At 46.3% G+C, this 15,965-nt stretch overlaps 1 protein-coding gene across 2 annotated transcripts in view; it reads left to right on the top strand.

Moving 5' to 3' along the window:
• Positions 1–14,589, top strand: part of LOC127617311 (sideroflexin-1) — a 28,403-nt gene extending 13,814 nt beyond the window's left edge. The window contains exons 12-13 of one of the 2 annotated variants that reach the window (XR_007967303.1): positions 7,846–8,041; positions 14,235–14,589. The gene's annotated coding sequence lies outside the window, so the exon portion shown is untranslated. Of the gene's footprint in view, positions 1–7,845; positions 8,042–14,195 lie in introns of both variants that reach the window. The other variant, XR_007967302.1, reaches the window with a different exon arrangement.
• Positions 14,590–15,965: the final 1,376 nt, after the last annotated feature.

Below are 15,965 nucleotides of genomic sequence, written 5' to 3'. Positions count from 1 at the left end.
GTTTAACACTGGGGACTTTCTGTGCATGGCTAATTCCTGTCAAACTCATTGCAAGCTGATTAGCTCTAATAAGCAGATCAGCAGTTGCCTGCTCTAGTTGTTACTTCAACATGAAACCCAATATACTTCTCCCCTTTTCCCCTCTGCTGTTTATTGTCCTCTGAAAAAGTATAGTTATATGAAACTTAATTTGTGCATTGATTGTAATGAGGTTAATTCTACTTTTATTAATGTTACCATGCCTGCTAAACTGGTTGCATTTGTGAATGCAGCACTTGAAGGATGTTTCTGAGGGCAAGGGTAGTAGAAATCGTCTAGGTTACGTATGTAACCTCCGTTCCCTGATGGAGGGAACGAGACGTTGTGTCAGAGAAGCGACACTAGGGGTCTCTCTTGAGCGCCGATATTCACCTCTGGACTATGAAAAAAGGCCAATGAGAGTTGGCAACCAGTATTTGCATGTCCCGCCCCCGGACATACGGGTATTTAAGCGGCGCAAATACGGGAGTTCATACGGGAGGAGCCGGAAATGGTCCGGCCACAACAGTGGCTCGGCTCAGCGACGTGGCAGGGGAGACACAACGTCTCGTTCCCTCCATCAGGGAACAGAGGTTACATATGTAACCTAGACATTCCCCTTCTGTCGCTCTCTCCACGTTGTGTCAGAGAAGCGACACTAGGGTTCCACTTATAAAAGTGCCATGCGCTGAGCCGTGTACGTGAACTGCTGATACAGGAGCGAGCAGGTATTCTTACGTGCAGGACGACCAACTGTATCAGGCTGCACGTACCCTTCCCCAATGCCCCATTTAAGCCATCAGGATTCCTTATCGTTACCCTGGAGGGGAACAAGGTGCTGGCCGCCAACCTGGGAACGGGCCAAGCCTGGCCGGGCCTCTTTTGTCTCTATGTTTCTCGCATAGAGCAACTAAGGCCGGGGCCCTTACACGCATTGAGGGAAGGGGGTCTTAGCCCTTATTCAGGGCGGAGAAGACCCTGCGGAGGCCACGCCTACCCGAGAGGGGAGGCAAGTTTAAGTGGCAAAACCATCAGAGGCCTGCTTAGGGCCTATGTGGAAAAGTCGGTGCGGTGGTGGATCCAGCCTCATAGAGGGGGGAACATACAGCACGGCAGCCAAGGCAGCCATGACTGCCTAAGGGAAACACGGGAGTCAGCTCGCCAGAGGGGACAGAACGTGGTGTTACACACAGGGGGATTCCGAAGGAGGCCTTACCTGTGGAGCACCTATACCAGTACAGGGTAGCTTGCGGTACCCGCAGTGGTTTGGGTCAGCGAGTTCCTCCGCTGAACTGTGACCCACGAGGGCTAGGGAGGAATCGACCAGTGTCCCAAACCTGAGATCTCCTGGGAATGAAGGTGCACTGTTTCCCCTGGTTAGGGGGAAGGGCGCTAGGTGCAAGCGATTTACCCGGTCAGATCGTGGGCGTGCCACCGAGTTCTACGGGCTCGGTACCTGAGAAAACACGGGACGATACTGACTCAACTCGGAGATTGTAGAATCTCGCAAAAGTGTTAGGTGTTGCCCAGCCCGCTGCTCTACAAATGTCTGCTAGGGCAGTGCCCCTAGCCAGTGCCCATGAGGACGCAACACTCCTGGTGGAGTGAGCTCGGACCCGCAAGGGGGGGGGCACGGCCTGGGTGTGATAAGCCAGGGAAATGGTGTCGACAACCCAGTGGGCGAGTCTCTGCTTGGAGACAGCTTTCCCTTTATGCTGTCCCCCAAAGCAGACGAAGAGCTGCTCAGAGCATCTGGTGCTCTGTGTGCGGTCCAGATAAATACGTAAAGCACGTACTGGACACAGCAGTGAAAGGGCTGGGTCTGCCTCCTCCCGGGGCAGCGCTTGCAGGTTCACCACCTGATCCCTGAAGGGGGTGGTAGGAACCTTGGGCACATAGCCCAGTCGCGGTCTTAGGATCACGAGAGTATCTGCCGGACCGAACTCCAGGCAAGCGTCGCTAACAGAGAACGCATGCAGGTCCCAGACCCTCTTGATGGAAGTGAGCGCGATCAGCAGGGCAGTCTTGAGAGAGAGGGCCCTGAGTCCAGCTGAGTCAAGTGGCTCGAAGGGGGGTCTCTGGAGTCCCGTAAGGACGACCGAGAGATCCCAGGAGGGGAACAGGTTAGGCCGGGAGGGAGTTATCCTCCGGGCACCTTTTAGGAACCTGACGATTAAGTCGTGCTTACCAAGAGACTTGCCGTCTATCGTGTCGTGGTGGGCCGTGATAGCGGCGACATACACCTTGAGGGTGGAGGGGGACAGCCTCCTCTCCAGCCTCTCCTGAAGAAACACGAGCACTGACCTAACTGCACACTTCTGCGGGTCTTCGGCTTGGGAAGAACACCAGTCCGCGAACAGACGCCACTGTAGAGCCTAGAGATGCCTGGAAGAGGGGGCTCTGGCTTGATTGATTGTATCTATGACGATCGGTGGTAGGCCGGCTAGATCTTCCGCATCCTGTCCAAGGGCCAGACGTGGAGGTTCCAGAGGTCTGGGTGCGGGTGCCAGAGCGTGCCCCGTCCCTGAGAAAGAAGGTCCTTCCTCAGGGGAATTCGCCAGGGAGGGGCTGTCGTGAGGAGCGTGAGGTCCGAAAACCAAGTCCGGGTAGGCCAGTAAGGGGCTACCAGAATGACTTGCTGCTCGTCCTCCCTGACCTTGCATAGCACCTGTGCAAGAAGGCTCACTGGGGGGAATGCGTACTTGTGCAGCCACGCAGGCCAGCTGTGTGCCAACGCATCTGCCCCGAGGGGAGCCTCTGTCCGGGCATACCAGAGCGGGCAGTGGGAGGTTTCTTGGGAGGCAAACAGGTCTACCTGAGCCTTGCCGAACCGGTCCCAAATCAGCTGGACTGACTGGGGGTGGAGCCTCCACTCTCCGCCAGGCAAGCTTTGTCTTGACAGCGCGTCCGCTATCACATTGAGGTTGCCGGGGATGTGAGTGGCGCGCAGTGACTCCAGTCACTTCTGACTCCAAAGGAGGAGACGACGGGTGAGCTGTGACATGTGGAGGGAGCGTACTCCGCCTTGGCGGTTTATGTAGGCTATGACCGTGGTGCTGTCTGTCCTGACTAGGACGTGTTTGTTCCGAATTAACAGGAGAAACATCTGCAGGGCCAGAAAAACAGCCAGCAGCTCTAGGCAGTTGATGTGCCAGCGCAGTGACCAGAATGCGTCGGGACACTGCTGCAAGGGTACTCCTGCCCTTAGGAAGCAGAGGTCTGTCCAGGGTTTGAAGGTTTGGCGGCAGGCAGAGGTAACTTTTATGTTGTGCGTGCCGCGGCGCCATGCTCATCTCGGGACTCGAGTACGGAGCCAGTGCTGAAGTGGTCTCATATGCATCAACCCCAGCGGCGCGGCCGCCGCGGAGGATGCCATATGCCCAGGAGCTGTTGGAAACATTTTAGCGGGACCATGGCACCTGGCTTGAAGGAAGCGAGGCATTTCAGCACTGACTGAGCACGCTCGTTGGAGAGACGTGCTGTCATTGGGACTGAGTCTAACTCCAGACTGAGAAAAGAGATGCTCTGGACCGGGGAGAGCTTGCTCTTTTCCCAGTTGACCTGAAACCCCAAACGGCTGAGGTGGCTGAGCACCTGGTCTCTGTGTGCGCATAGTAACTCTCGGGAGTGGGCCAGTATGAGCCAGTCGTCGAGGTAATTGAGTATGCGAAAGTACCTCGGGAGTTTGGACAAGGACCGATTGAAAACTCGCAGGTCCAAGATCGGTCGTAAGCCGCCGCCTTTCTTGGGTACAACGAAGTAAGGGCTGTAGAAACCCTTCTTCGTTTCAGTTGGAGGGACAGGCTCTATCGCGTCCTTTAATAGAAGGGAGGCGATTTCTTCGCGCAGGGAGTGGGCATGTTGGCCGTGTACTGCGGATAAATGTACGCCCACGAAGGGGGCGGAGACCTGGCAAACTGAATTGCGGAACCGAGTTGAATGGTCCGGTGCAGCCAGCGTGACGGGTTGGGCAGTGAAAGCCACGCCTCTAAACTCCGTGCTAGGGGCACCAAGGGGACGGGTTTTTTGGACGTACCCGGCGGGGCTTCGCAGCGGTGCGGAACAGGTAACGCGGCGTCGGGAGGCAACGTGGCGTCCCGAGACTCTGGTGCTGAGAATAAACTCAAAGCACTTACCTTGCTCCGCGCACCCGGGCGGGGCGGTTCGTGACTGAGGAGGAGGTCTGATGTTGGCATCCTCTGGACTCGCCTGAACCGGCCGGCCGGGATCAGTCGTGGGGCTGGAGGCGAGGACACCGCGCCCATGGAGCCGGGACTGTTGAGGCCTGAAAGCAGAGTGCCGTGAGAATGGCATTTGCGGGCCAGGTGACCCCAGAGACAACAAGGAAATAGCTCTATAGAGTGTAAAGAATTTAACAAAAATTCTCCTTCCGGCCCTCCACCGGGAACGGAGTGGTCTTACCAGCTCCGGAGCTAACGCCTCGGTCTCTGGGTCTGTCATCTCAGGAGCGCCTGGGAGCCTTCTGGGTCCTCAAGGGGGTCCGTGAGACGATGGGCGCCCAACTTCTGCGGGGAGCTCAACGCTGGGGCTGAGAGCTGGGCCCACTCACTTGTTAGTTGAGGCGGAGCACCACTTTCTTTCTTTCTTGAAAGCCGCAGGAGGACGCCTCGGCGCAGCAGACAGGGCATGGCCCCTGGCGGCAGGTTTACGGCAGGGCAGGATGCTTTTTTGCTTGAAAATAGCCTTGGTCTGTTTCTTCACCACTGAGGACTGCTGGGTGAAGTCGTCAAGTGGTGTCGCCGAATGGACGGAGCTGGGAGACGGGGCATTTGAGAAAGCGTGCTTTGTGTGCCTCCCGTACTGCCTGTCCATCGTTGCGTTTCTGGACCACGGAGTGGCCATCGCCTGTTTGAGTGCAGTTCCTGCAGCACGTCAAGAACAGGACTACCCAAGTGCAGATTTGAAGTGCCCTGGCCCGGTGGACTTGCAGGAGGGGGCCATGGCGTGCAGGGGGGAGCGGTCTGGGACCGTTCTACCACCGAGGGTAGCGAGATCGGAGGAGCGAGGAAGCTGGGCTTGTTCAGCTCGTCATGCACATCCAGGAAGGAATCCGCGGGGGGGCGCGGCTGTGAGCGGCGCACATGCCCGCGGAACCAATTAAGCCCGGGGAAGCATAGCGGACCTTCTTACGTCAGGCTCAGACTGGGCGGAGACCCCGAAGGTGGCGGCCCAGGCGCGTTATCCGCATACGGCGCCGCTGTTACGCTCTCCGATGCAGCGGTGATGTCATCATCCAATGCCGGGGAGCTCGAGGGACCGGCGGTAGGCTGTTAAGCTGACTGCACTAATCCCGAGCTCGGGGGAAGCAGGCAAGTGTGCCGGGGAGGCGGGAGGTTTTCGAGGGGATTTACCCGGCGAAAGCGTCCCGTTATTCTCCCCAGATCGTTCTCCCGTAGGAAGGAGGCGAGGCGCGGGGGGGCGGCTGAAATGGCTCTCTCTCACTACAAGAGAAAGCAGAGATCGCAACGCTGCCGCGGTTATGTTCTCACTCCGAAAACATATCCCATTGGAGAGCATGCTCATCCTGAGCTCGGACGGAAACAAGCAAGCATGCCGGGGAGGCTGGGGGTTTCGAGGGGGTTCACCCGGCGAAACGGAGCCCGTCACTGTCCCCAGATCGTTTTCATCGCCCACGGCGCCTGCCTCAATCCCGTAGGAAGGAGGCGAGGCGCGGGGGCGGCTGAAGCGGCTTTTTCTCACTACAAGAAAAAGACTACGACCGCAATGCTGTCATGGCTATGTTCTCGTACTGAAAACATAGACCATTCATAAAAACGCTGCCTGCGTGTGATCGCAACCCAGGAATGCAAGGCAGTTTTTATGGCCGTCAGAGGTGGGGAGAATCAACGCATCCAGAAACTACACAGAGGCGGAAAATCATCTTTAAAAAGACGCGTCCTGAGAAGGACGTTCAACGCCGCTGTGTTTTGCTCTATTAGAGCGAAATTCACTCTTTTAGAATAACTTTTTCGAGTTGTCTGCGCTGTCGAAGCGCCCAGGGGCAAGAATGCACAGCCGTGCACGAATGAGAAAGCCGCTGTTGTGCGCCGTTAGATCCAACAGCATGCAGAGCGTCAGAGGATTAAACAGGAACTTGGTGTGTAACTGCATGCACGACCATCGGCTCCGAAGAAATTTTCTGAATGAACTCCCATATTTGCGCCGCTTAAATACCCGTATGTCCGGGGGCGGGACATGCAAATACTGGTTGCCAACTCTCATTGGCCTTTTTTCATAGTCCAGAGGTGAATATCGGCGCTCAAGAGAGACCCCTAGTGTCGCTTCTCTGACACAACGTGGAGAGAGCGACAGAAGGGGAACTTCTGTTTCTGAGAAATACATGCTCAATAAAGAGGTCTTTGTGCCCCAGTGTGAACAGATGAAGGCTGTGTGAAACACTTCCTTATGTTTGTACAGTGTGAGGAGTTATGAATAACTCAGCATGCTGCTTTTGTCTGTGATCGAGAATCCATGATACCAATATGCTAAGTTACAGACTAACATGGGTCTGCTTCTCCACTTTGATCAGGTGGTTTAGACCAGGTTTTGTCCATAAACCTAATTAACATATTATTACAACATTAGAAATAGCTGAGTTATTGCTTAGTTATAGTTTAAGATGTGGCTCATTTATAGAAATTAAGATCTTAAAAAACAACAAATGCAGTACACATAACCCAAACTGGCCCAAACCAGCCTTATAAACAATAAAAACCAGCCCAAAACCTTAAAGGAATATTCCAGGCTCATTACAAGTCAAGCTCAATTTGTGGCTTACCAAATAATGTGGATTACCAAAATAATTACTACAACTCATCCCTGCTTTTCTTTAAGAAAAGCAAAAATCGAGGTAACAGTGAGGCACTTACAATAGAAGTGAATGGGGTCAATTTTTGGATGGTTTAAATGTAGAAATGTTAAGTTACTAATTTTATAAAAGCACTTACATTAATTCTATGGTTTAAAATTGTGTATTATTTAAGCTGTGAAGTTGTGTAAAGTGTAATTTGAACGGATGTTTTAGGGTTTACAGCATTTCGTCGTCATGGCAACTAAGTTGTAAAATTGGATATAACTTTACTCGGAAAAGGCTGGGAAGCTATTTTATCAAACTAAAATCATTTTAACATGCATATTGTTTACGTCTTGTAGCTATACTTTTAAAACAGTGAGTAGTTTAACGTTTATAGACTGGCCCCATTCGCTTCCTTTGAAAGTACCTCGAACCCAGGTTTTTGCTTCTTTTTTTTTAAGATTTATTTTTGTGGCAATCAACACTATGCAACCAATGCTGTCGATTGAGCTTAACTTGTATTGAAACTGGAACATTCCTTTAAAAACCCTAAAATAGAGTCCCTATTATACATTTTCACATTTGCTTTCAATTGAAGCAACATCAAACATAGCAAATAAATTGCATTATTTACAAAAATACAAAATGCAATAGATTTCAACTTAGGCAGGACAGTTTTCATATGTAGGACTATTACCTGCAGTTACCTTACTATAGCTATACTATTTGAACTGTAAATGCAATCATACAATAATCATAAGTAATCATAGACACCGTTGGCCTGTTTGTATCCATAAAAACAGTTTCTACATGTTTTGACTTGCAGAGGACTGGCTGCTGGTTCATCAGTCACCCTTACATTAAAATATAATTTTCAACATTCTCTGTGTAGGTGAGCAGGAAATGCTTTGAGATCCTGTAAGGCTGGCATATAAAAGGTCAAAATTGATGCTAAAATATTGTACAGTCATCTTTTAAATTGTATATTGGATGATTTTGCTTGGTTCTTACAGGTGAAACTGGGATTGGCAAATCAACTCTGATGAACACACGTTTTAACACGACATTTGAGAATGAAGACGCCAGCCACTTCCAGAAGAGGTAGCATCTACATCCAAGAACTTACAACCTACAGGAAAGCAATGTGGATTTGCAGCTGACCATTGTAGATACTGTGGGATTTGGGGACCAGGCCAATAAAGAAGAAAGGTAATGTAAAGCTCACATTCCATGTTTGGGAAATTGGCTTGAGACTTTCACATATTGATACAGTGAAATGTGTTTATAAGTGCAAATGTGGTCTAAACCACATAACTGGTAAACGGGTAATCAGAAGGTCACAGGTTCGATCCCCACAGCCACCACCATTGTTTCCTTGAGCAAGGCACTTAACTCCAGGTTGCTCTGCGGGGATTGTCCCTGTAATAATTGCACTGTAAGTCGCTTTGGATAAAAGCGTCTGCCAAATGCATAAATGTAAGTTGATTATTAAATATTAAGTCTTCCTGGTAAATCCGATCTTAGTAAATGACTTGGTTTTTTAATTCTTGATTACTTAATTCATGTATTTATTTTAAACATTTCCTTTTTTTTCTTTCTGTTGACTGGCCATCCAAGGAAAATCCGTATCTGCTGTTTATTTGACCAGTTGTACCAGCTTTCCGTGCTTTTTTGTGGGAGCTGATAATGGTTCTATCTTGCACACAGTTCAGTCTGTAATACATTACATGTCAGTTGTGATTTAGTTTGGGACTATGTGAAGGTCCAATGATGAATAACGTATCTGGTTGTTCTGGATCAACATTTTTCTTCCATAAACATGAATCTCTCCATTTAACCATTTTCATGGGGCTGAGTCAAAGAAAGAAAATAATAATTTATGTAAGGCATTATATTAACAGAGATTTCAGATTTTTTTAATTGTTTTTACTTGATCACCGGAATCTTGTCATTGTGTTATATTAATAAATGTAAGTGCAGCGTAGTTCTAGCGGGAAGACTAGCAGCTGTACATCATTGCACTATGTAGCAAAGTGCATTCATGTTGGAAAGATGGCGCCATTGTGTGTGGCTTGCCGTCTGTCGCTGTCATTGCTGTGTGTGTTTTTGCTGTTTGTCTTGCTTTTTGCTCGGGTTGTCGATTCTCTGCTGGTGTATGATCGCCAAACACTGCTGGATCTGCGATTTTCTGTTGAAAATTTAGTAAAATTGGATGATGGTGGACGTGAAACCTTGCCCCCGCTCCTGGCGAGGCTCCCGGCTCACCTTTGGCACGCCCCGGCTTCACCTTCTCGGCGGGGAAGTCGTGGTGGCCGGCTGGTGAGGTTGAAGGCCCTTCTTGCATGGTGTTCTACGCCTTTTTGGACTGAGTTTGGAGTCGTGACTAGCCTCGTTATTCCTCGACGCTCGCTGGACCCTGTCGGCGCCTGGCTGATACCTGTCGTCGGCCCGGAAGAGGTGTTCCAGCCCCGCGGCACCTGCTCTCCTCGTCCCCGCTGGCGCGAGTCAATCACAGCAACTTGCGGTCTCTGTGTCGGGTTTCACGAACATCCAGCACTGCGGATCCGCCGGTAACTGCTAGGTTTGGGCTGGTAAATGCTAGATCTCTAGCAAATAAGACTTTTGTCTTAAAGGATTTTTTCACGTCCCGAGGAATGGATTTCCTCTGTGTAACTGAGACATGGCTGAGTGATGGTGAGTCCAGCGCTTTCACAGAATTTTTACACCATGATTGCTGCTACCTTAACTCCCCGCTAAAATCTGGCTGAGGAGGAGGAATAGCGACTGTATAAGAGTCAATATAAATGTAAGCAGATATTGCTGTCATCCGCTTTCAGCAGCTTTGAGCTGAGTTTATTTCAGATTGGTCGCTCTCACACAGTGTTGTGTGTTGTGGTCTATCGGCCCCCCAAGTACAATAAGGACTTTTTAAATGATTTTTCTGATTTTCTGGCTGAAATCATGCCTAAATATGATCGTGTTCTTATTGTTGGGGATTTTAATGTTCATGTGTGTTGTCCTGATAAGCCAATGACAAAGGGTTTTCTAAACCTCATTGATTCTTTTAATCTTGTGCAATCTGTGTCTGGACCCACACAAGAACATGGACACACACTTGATCTTGTTTTATCATATGGTTTGCCTGTTCTTAAAGGGTAACTAAACCCTAAACCAACTTTTTTTAGTTAATGATCTGTAAGAATGGGGCTTTATTAGTACTGGTCATTGATTCAAGTAATTTTTTTGACATTTGTGTATAAAGTGTTTTAATTCTACAATATATGGTGTAAAAACGTCTGAGTGCTGCCCTCTTCAGGTTGAACGGTGGCTACTGCAGTTGAATTTTCCTATTGGCTGTTTGCGGTAGTTCGTGACGTAAGCGGTGAGAGCTGACGTAAGCAGGTTCCAGCTCACCATGCCCTTGGTACGAGCTACCACGCCCATGGCAGTATAAAAACCATCTTGTTTCGTCAAAACCATTGTAGCGAGTCAGGAGTTGGAGTTGCGAGTATTGAAAACGATCAGGATAGAGTATTTTAGCATCTATTTAGCATAGCATTTATATAGTTATTTAGATTATTTTGTGTAGCCTAGGTAGTAATTAGCATATTTGTTAGTGTAGTATTGTTAGAAGCATAGTTAGTTAGTAGCATAGTATTGCGTCAGTTAGGATATCTTCAAGTTAGCGTAGATTATCTGTATTTAGTACAGTGGTCAGGATGGTACGTTGGTGTAATGTTTCTGGTTGCAACAGCACTGCTGGACTGTATAGCTTTCCATATAGACTTGGAAATTAGGTGCCAGTGGTTGCATGTCCTTGGGCTGGAAGACCGCGAGTTCCCGCCTATAGCTGGAGGAGTGTGCAAACTGCATTTTACGCGGGATTGCTTCTCCAACGCAATGGAGGTGGAAATGGGCTTCTCCAAACAGCTCGGCTGAAAGCTCGACGCAGCGCTAAACGCTGCTCCTCCTGCATGGACTCTACCACCGCAGCGGCGTCTTGAGGTGAGTGATCATATATATTTGAATCACAATTTATGGTTAGGCTAAAGTTAATCCTCTGGGGTCGACAAACGCATTTTGCTGGATTTTTTCACATAGCGGCAAAATATGAATATGCCTACAGAGCGCGCGCTATTGACATCAACTCGATAAAACTCATCAGATTCATGTACATGTCGTCTTGCGACCGTGTGAGGAATAATTATAACATAATAGTAATACAATTCACCCTCCTCCACTTCAGGTGAAGGTGGGGGAGAAAAGTCCTCGACTTCAAAAGACCGCTCCGTGGCAAAGCTACTTGCGTCACTCCAGTCACTCTCCATTTTAGAGTCTGACAGCAGCTTTGTACACAAGTGTAAATTTTTGTCTGTCAAACCTCTTTTTATTATTTTTTGCAAAGATCTGAAATGTTATTTGGGTACTATCTCTTCTTCTAACAATGCCAAAGCTTTAAAGTCTGTTTCATTCTGCACAAAAAATAATATTTATGCTTTTTTCTAATGAAAACAAAAAGGGACTCAAGGCGTTTCTCACTCTCTTGAATTTATTTTAAATTATATGTTACCTCTGGCTCAAATATTTTTTTTTTTTTTGTTTTTTTTTTTTAAATGTATTATTTACTTATTTATTTTGTTTTAAAGTTTTGTCTGTTTATTTTACTTGATTTTACTATATTTTTTGCTTACTATTTATGTGCGGTTATATTTGTTCAATAAAAAAAAAAAAAAAAAAGTCTGACAGCAGCTGTCAAATAATCCGTCACTACGGGTCTCAGGTGCACGCCCCCCCCCGCTCAGCCCCGCCCTCGTTTCGTCCCCTCTATCCCCGCTGGGGTCTGCCCACATTTCCAGCATTTTTCAAATATTGCTAGTGGGTGGAGTCAGACTCTGAGCAGGGGTTTAGTTACCCTTTAATCTAGAGATATGTGACGCAGTGTTTTCTGACCATATGCCTGTATTATTTGAGACTGCTCTTGCCTGTCATACATTTAAACCTTGCGCTGCTGCAAGGCGCTGTCACATGATTAACCCTTCCACTGCTGCTCAGTTCTCGGCTGCTTTCAGTCAGAACACCATCACCCCTGAGTCTGTATTGCACACAGACGAGCTTAGCTCATGGTTTCACTCCACCTGCCAAACTGTTTTAGACACTGTGGCTCCATTAAAATCCAGGCAGCCTAAAACTAAATCTGAGCCCTGGTTAAATGACATGACTCATGCTGCCAGACGTGAGTGCCGTAGAGCTGAGCGCAAGTGGAAGAAGGACAAACTGCAGGTGTCTCTTCAAATGTTAAGGGATTGCTGGCGTCATTTCCAGGAAACTGTGAAAGATGCCAAAAGAAAACATTTCTCAGATATTATTCTGGCAAATAGTCGCAAGCCTCGTGTTTTGTTTAACACCATTGACTCACTTTTAAATGCACCACAGAATGCTTGTATGGAGGCATCCCCTGCTATGTGTGAAAATTTCCTTTGCTTTTTTATTGATAAGGTCACTTCTGTTAGGTCTCAAATTGCGCCTTCAGCTTCAGACCCTTCAATCTCTGTCCCTTGCTCGGTTGTTTTTGATCATTTTGAGCCGGTGACTTTTTCTTTTTAGAGGAGGTAGTTGGTCACTTGAAGCCCTCGGGTTCTCCAAATGATGCTGTTCCCCCTCGACTATTTAAGGAGGTTTTCCCCACTGTAGGACCATCTGTTGTTGCAGTTATAAACAGTAGTCTGACCTCGGGTGTGGTCCCTGAAATTTTGAAACATGCAGTGGTTCAACCTCTGATTAAAAACCTGCTCTGGATCCGTCAGTTCTTGCTAATTTCAGGCCTATTTCCAAATTGCCCTTCCTTTCAAAAATCCTGGAGAAGATTGTGCACAGTCAATTATTGGTCTTTTTGGAAGAACATAATATACTAGAGGTTTTCCAGTCCGGCTTTAAAACCTTGCACAGCACAGAAACCGCTCTTTTAAAAGTTTTTAATGATATCTTTTTAGCGACTGACTCTGGCGACTGTGCTATCCTTGTGCTTTTGGATCTAACTGCTGCATTTGACACAGTGGATCACGAGATATTGATTTCACTTATAAGGCAGTGGGTGGGCATCAGTGGCATGGCACTGGAGTGGTTTAGGTCATATTTAGCGGATCAAACTTTTTGTGTCAGCATAGGTGAATCTGTATCCTCCTCTGCTCCTCTCTTGTGTGGGGTCCCACAGGGCTCAGTCCTCGGCCCTCTACTTTTCTCTTTGTATTTGCTTCCACTTGGTTCCATACTTTAGAAAGTACGGCATTTCATTCCACTGTTATGCAGATGACAGTCAGATTTATGTACCTCTTAAAAAGAAAAATGATAACTCTGTTGGACAACTACTCAATTGTCTCGACGACATAAAGGCCTGGATGGCTCTGAACTTTTTAAATTTTAATGATAAAAAAACAGAAGTGATGGTTTTTGGAGGCACCACTGGGACCCCGCCTGTAGATCTGGGCTCATTGGCACCCTATATTAAACCTAGCATTACAAACCTTGGAGTTAAAGTGGACCCTGAGCTTAAATTTGACAGTCAAATCAAAGCTGTTGTCAAATCAAGCTTCTTTCATTTGAGGCAGCTGGCCAAAATAAAGCCAATTCTGTCAAGACAACAGTTTGAAACTGCAATCCACGCCTTTGTAACTACACGGCTGGACTATTGTAATTCGCTATATGTGGGGGTTAGTGGGTCCTCCATCACCCGTCTCCAGGTGATACAAAATGCAGCAGCACGTCTTTTAACAGGCACACGTAAACATGAGCACATTTCCCCTATTTTAGCTTCATTACATTGGCTGCCTATTCAATTTAGGATCCATTTCAAAATTTTGTTATTTGCTTTTAAATCATTAAATGGTCTTGCCCCGCCATACCTCTCTGAGCTTCTACACTCTTATAAACCCGTCCGCGCTCTCAGGTCAGATGATCAGCTGCTCCTGACTGTGCCTAAATCTAAGCGTAAGCTCAGAGGGGACCGTGCCTTTGCTGTGTCTGCACCTAGACTTTGGAATGATCTGCCTTTGCATGTTAAGCAGGCCTCTTTATCTGTTTTTAAAACCCTTCTTAAAACCCATCTTTTCTCTATGGCTTTTGACACCTAGTAAGATGTCGATTTTATTTACTTGATTGTGTTTGTTACTTTGAATGTTTTTATTGTATGCTTATTAATTGTACATATGTCTATGTATATTTTTCTGTACAGCACTTTGGTCAACTTTGGTTGTTGTAAAGTGCTTAACAAATAAAGTTGGTATGGTATTAGCTGGGTAATTCCCAGCCAATCACATGTAAGCTATTGCTTTATAAATCTCCTCACAATATCACATTACTGTTTCAGTGTGCTAACACGGCAACCTCCACCACCCCACCACCACAGGTTGAGTCCCATTCTGCATGGGGGTAGACTCCTCGCCCCTGCTTTCTGTCTCCGCTGGATATGACGGTTCCGAGTACAACTTCCTTGGACCGCCAGACGGGGTCTCCGCCAAAGAGAGACATTACTTTTCTGTTTTATATCATCAAATAAATGTCATCTTAAACTTCACTCAAGTCTGCAGGTCTTCCTGATAGAAATAACTTGACTATGGGAACTGGATTGTTATAACATTTAGATTTTTAGACTTGAATATATTTTCCTCTAAACAGTTCATCTAGTTTGTAAAGTACAAGATTAATTATTTTATACTACACAGGATAATGCAACTGTAACAATTTTTCTTTTGGCTTACCAATGGTATAAAAATGTGATTGTATATTATTTTAAACTGAAAAATATACAAAGTGTTTTGATTATTGTCCTTACTATTTGCTTTATTTTATTATTCCCCTCTCTGCAAGAGCCAGAGATTATATGTTTTTGTGGATTTGATTTGGTTTGTTTATGGTCTAGAATATTTAAAACTATAAATGTGCTAAAAGTTCACTGTTTTTAGTATATTGTTTTTGTAATGAACCTTAAAAGGGGGCACAGTTTTGCAACTGATGTATATTTACAAAAGCTTTCAACCTCATCAAAACTTCTCTTTAATTATCATTATATTTCATCACAAGCACTGACACAAGTACACTAACTTAAAACAAAATATTCTAAAAATCTTCATTTGTGTTCCGCAAGAAAGAATAATTTTTTAAAGGGGATCTAGAAAGGGTCCGGTGATGTCCTTCAGGTAGGCCGGAAACAATTCAGAATAATTAACCTATAAACATTATGTACAGGTTTGTTCAGCAATAACTATGTTTTAAGTAATGTTTAAGCTTAGGATGCTGCCAAGAACATAAATGCATTTGTTCACTTTCATGGTTTGAAATGAGGAAACTCACCTTGTGTTCAAACTTGTATTATTTATTATTCTGCTGAAAATGTGTTGTTTGTGTGACTCAGAATCAGTGGCAATACAGAAGAGTTAAAAGAGTCTGCATTCTTCCCCTAAATCTCAACAAACTCCTCTAATCAACACCTCTTACAGCCAATACGCAGACTGACCATTCTCAAACCCTTGATTACAGTTAAAAAGACATCATAAGGCCATGGTGGAAATGTCAAAAGATTAAAAAACATTCTCATTAGCTGTTTATATCTCAGCAGTCACTGGTTCTTAGACCTCAAAAGCCAGACAAAACATGTGAAACATACATGGGCGACCTGTTTGCTGAACCAAAACTATAGATGGAATGTGCTCTTGTACAGCAGTCAGGTAAATTAACACACAACTTCACTCTCAATCATTCAATCACACGAAAACAATCAACCTTATACATTATCTCTAGGAGGAGATAAAGACTGGAATTCTGCTTCACTGTACTCTTGTTTATTTCAACTAATGTCCAGTAAAAAAACAACTACATAGACGAAGAATAAATTTAGGCTTTTAAAACATAGTCACAATCTACATGCACAACCAGCATGTACTCGCAAGGATCCAAAGGACTGGCCTCATCTGAATAAATAAACTCTCTTATGATTGGTTAACAGTGTATCTAGAGAGTATGGCTCTGGACTGGACAGGACAATGCTTAAAAGTTACATTTTGCATATGATATCTTCGGTATTTAAGATAACAGAATAACTTTCCATTAAACATTGTGCTCTAGTAACGTCTACCAAGTG

Source organism: Xyrauchen texanus, chromosome 23 (assembly GCF_025860055.1).
Source record: "Xyrauchen texanus isolate HMW12.3.18 chromosome 23, RBS_HiC_50CHRs, whole genome shotgun sequence".
Taxonomy (NCBI): Eukaryota; Metazoa; Chordata; class Actinopteri; order Cypriniformes; family Catostomidae; genus Xyrauchen; species Xyrauchen texanus.
The sequence above is the reverse complement of the archived record's forward strand: the minus strand, read 5'-3'. Positions and strand labels throughout refer to the sequence as shown.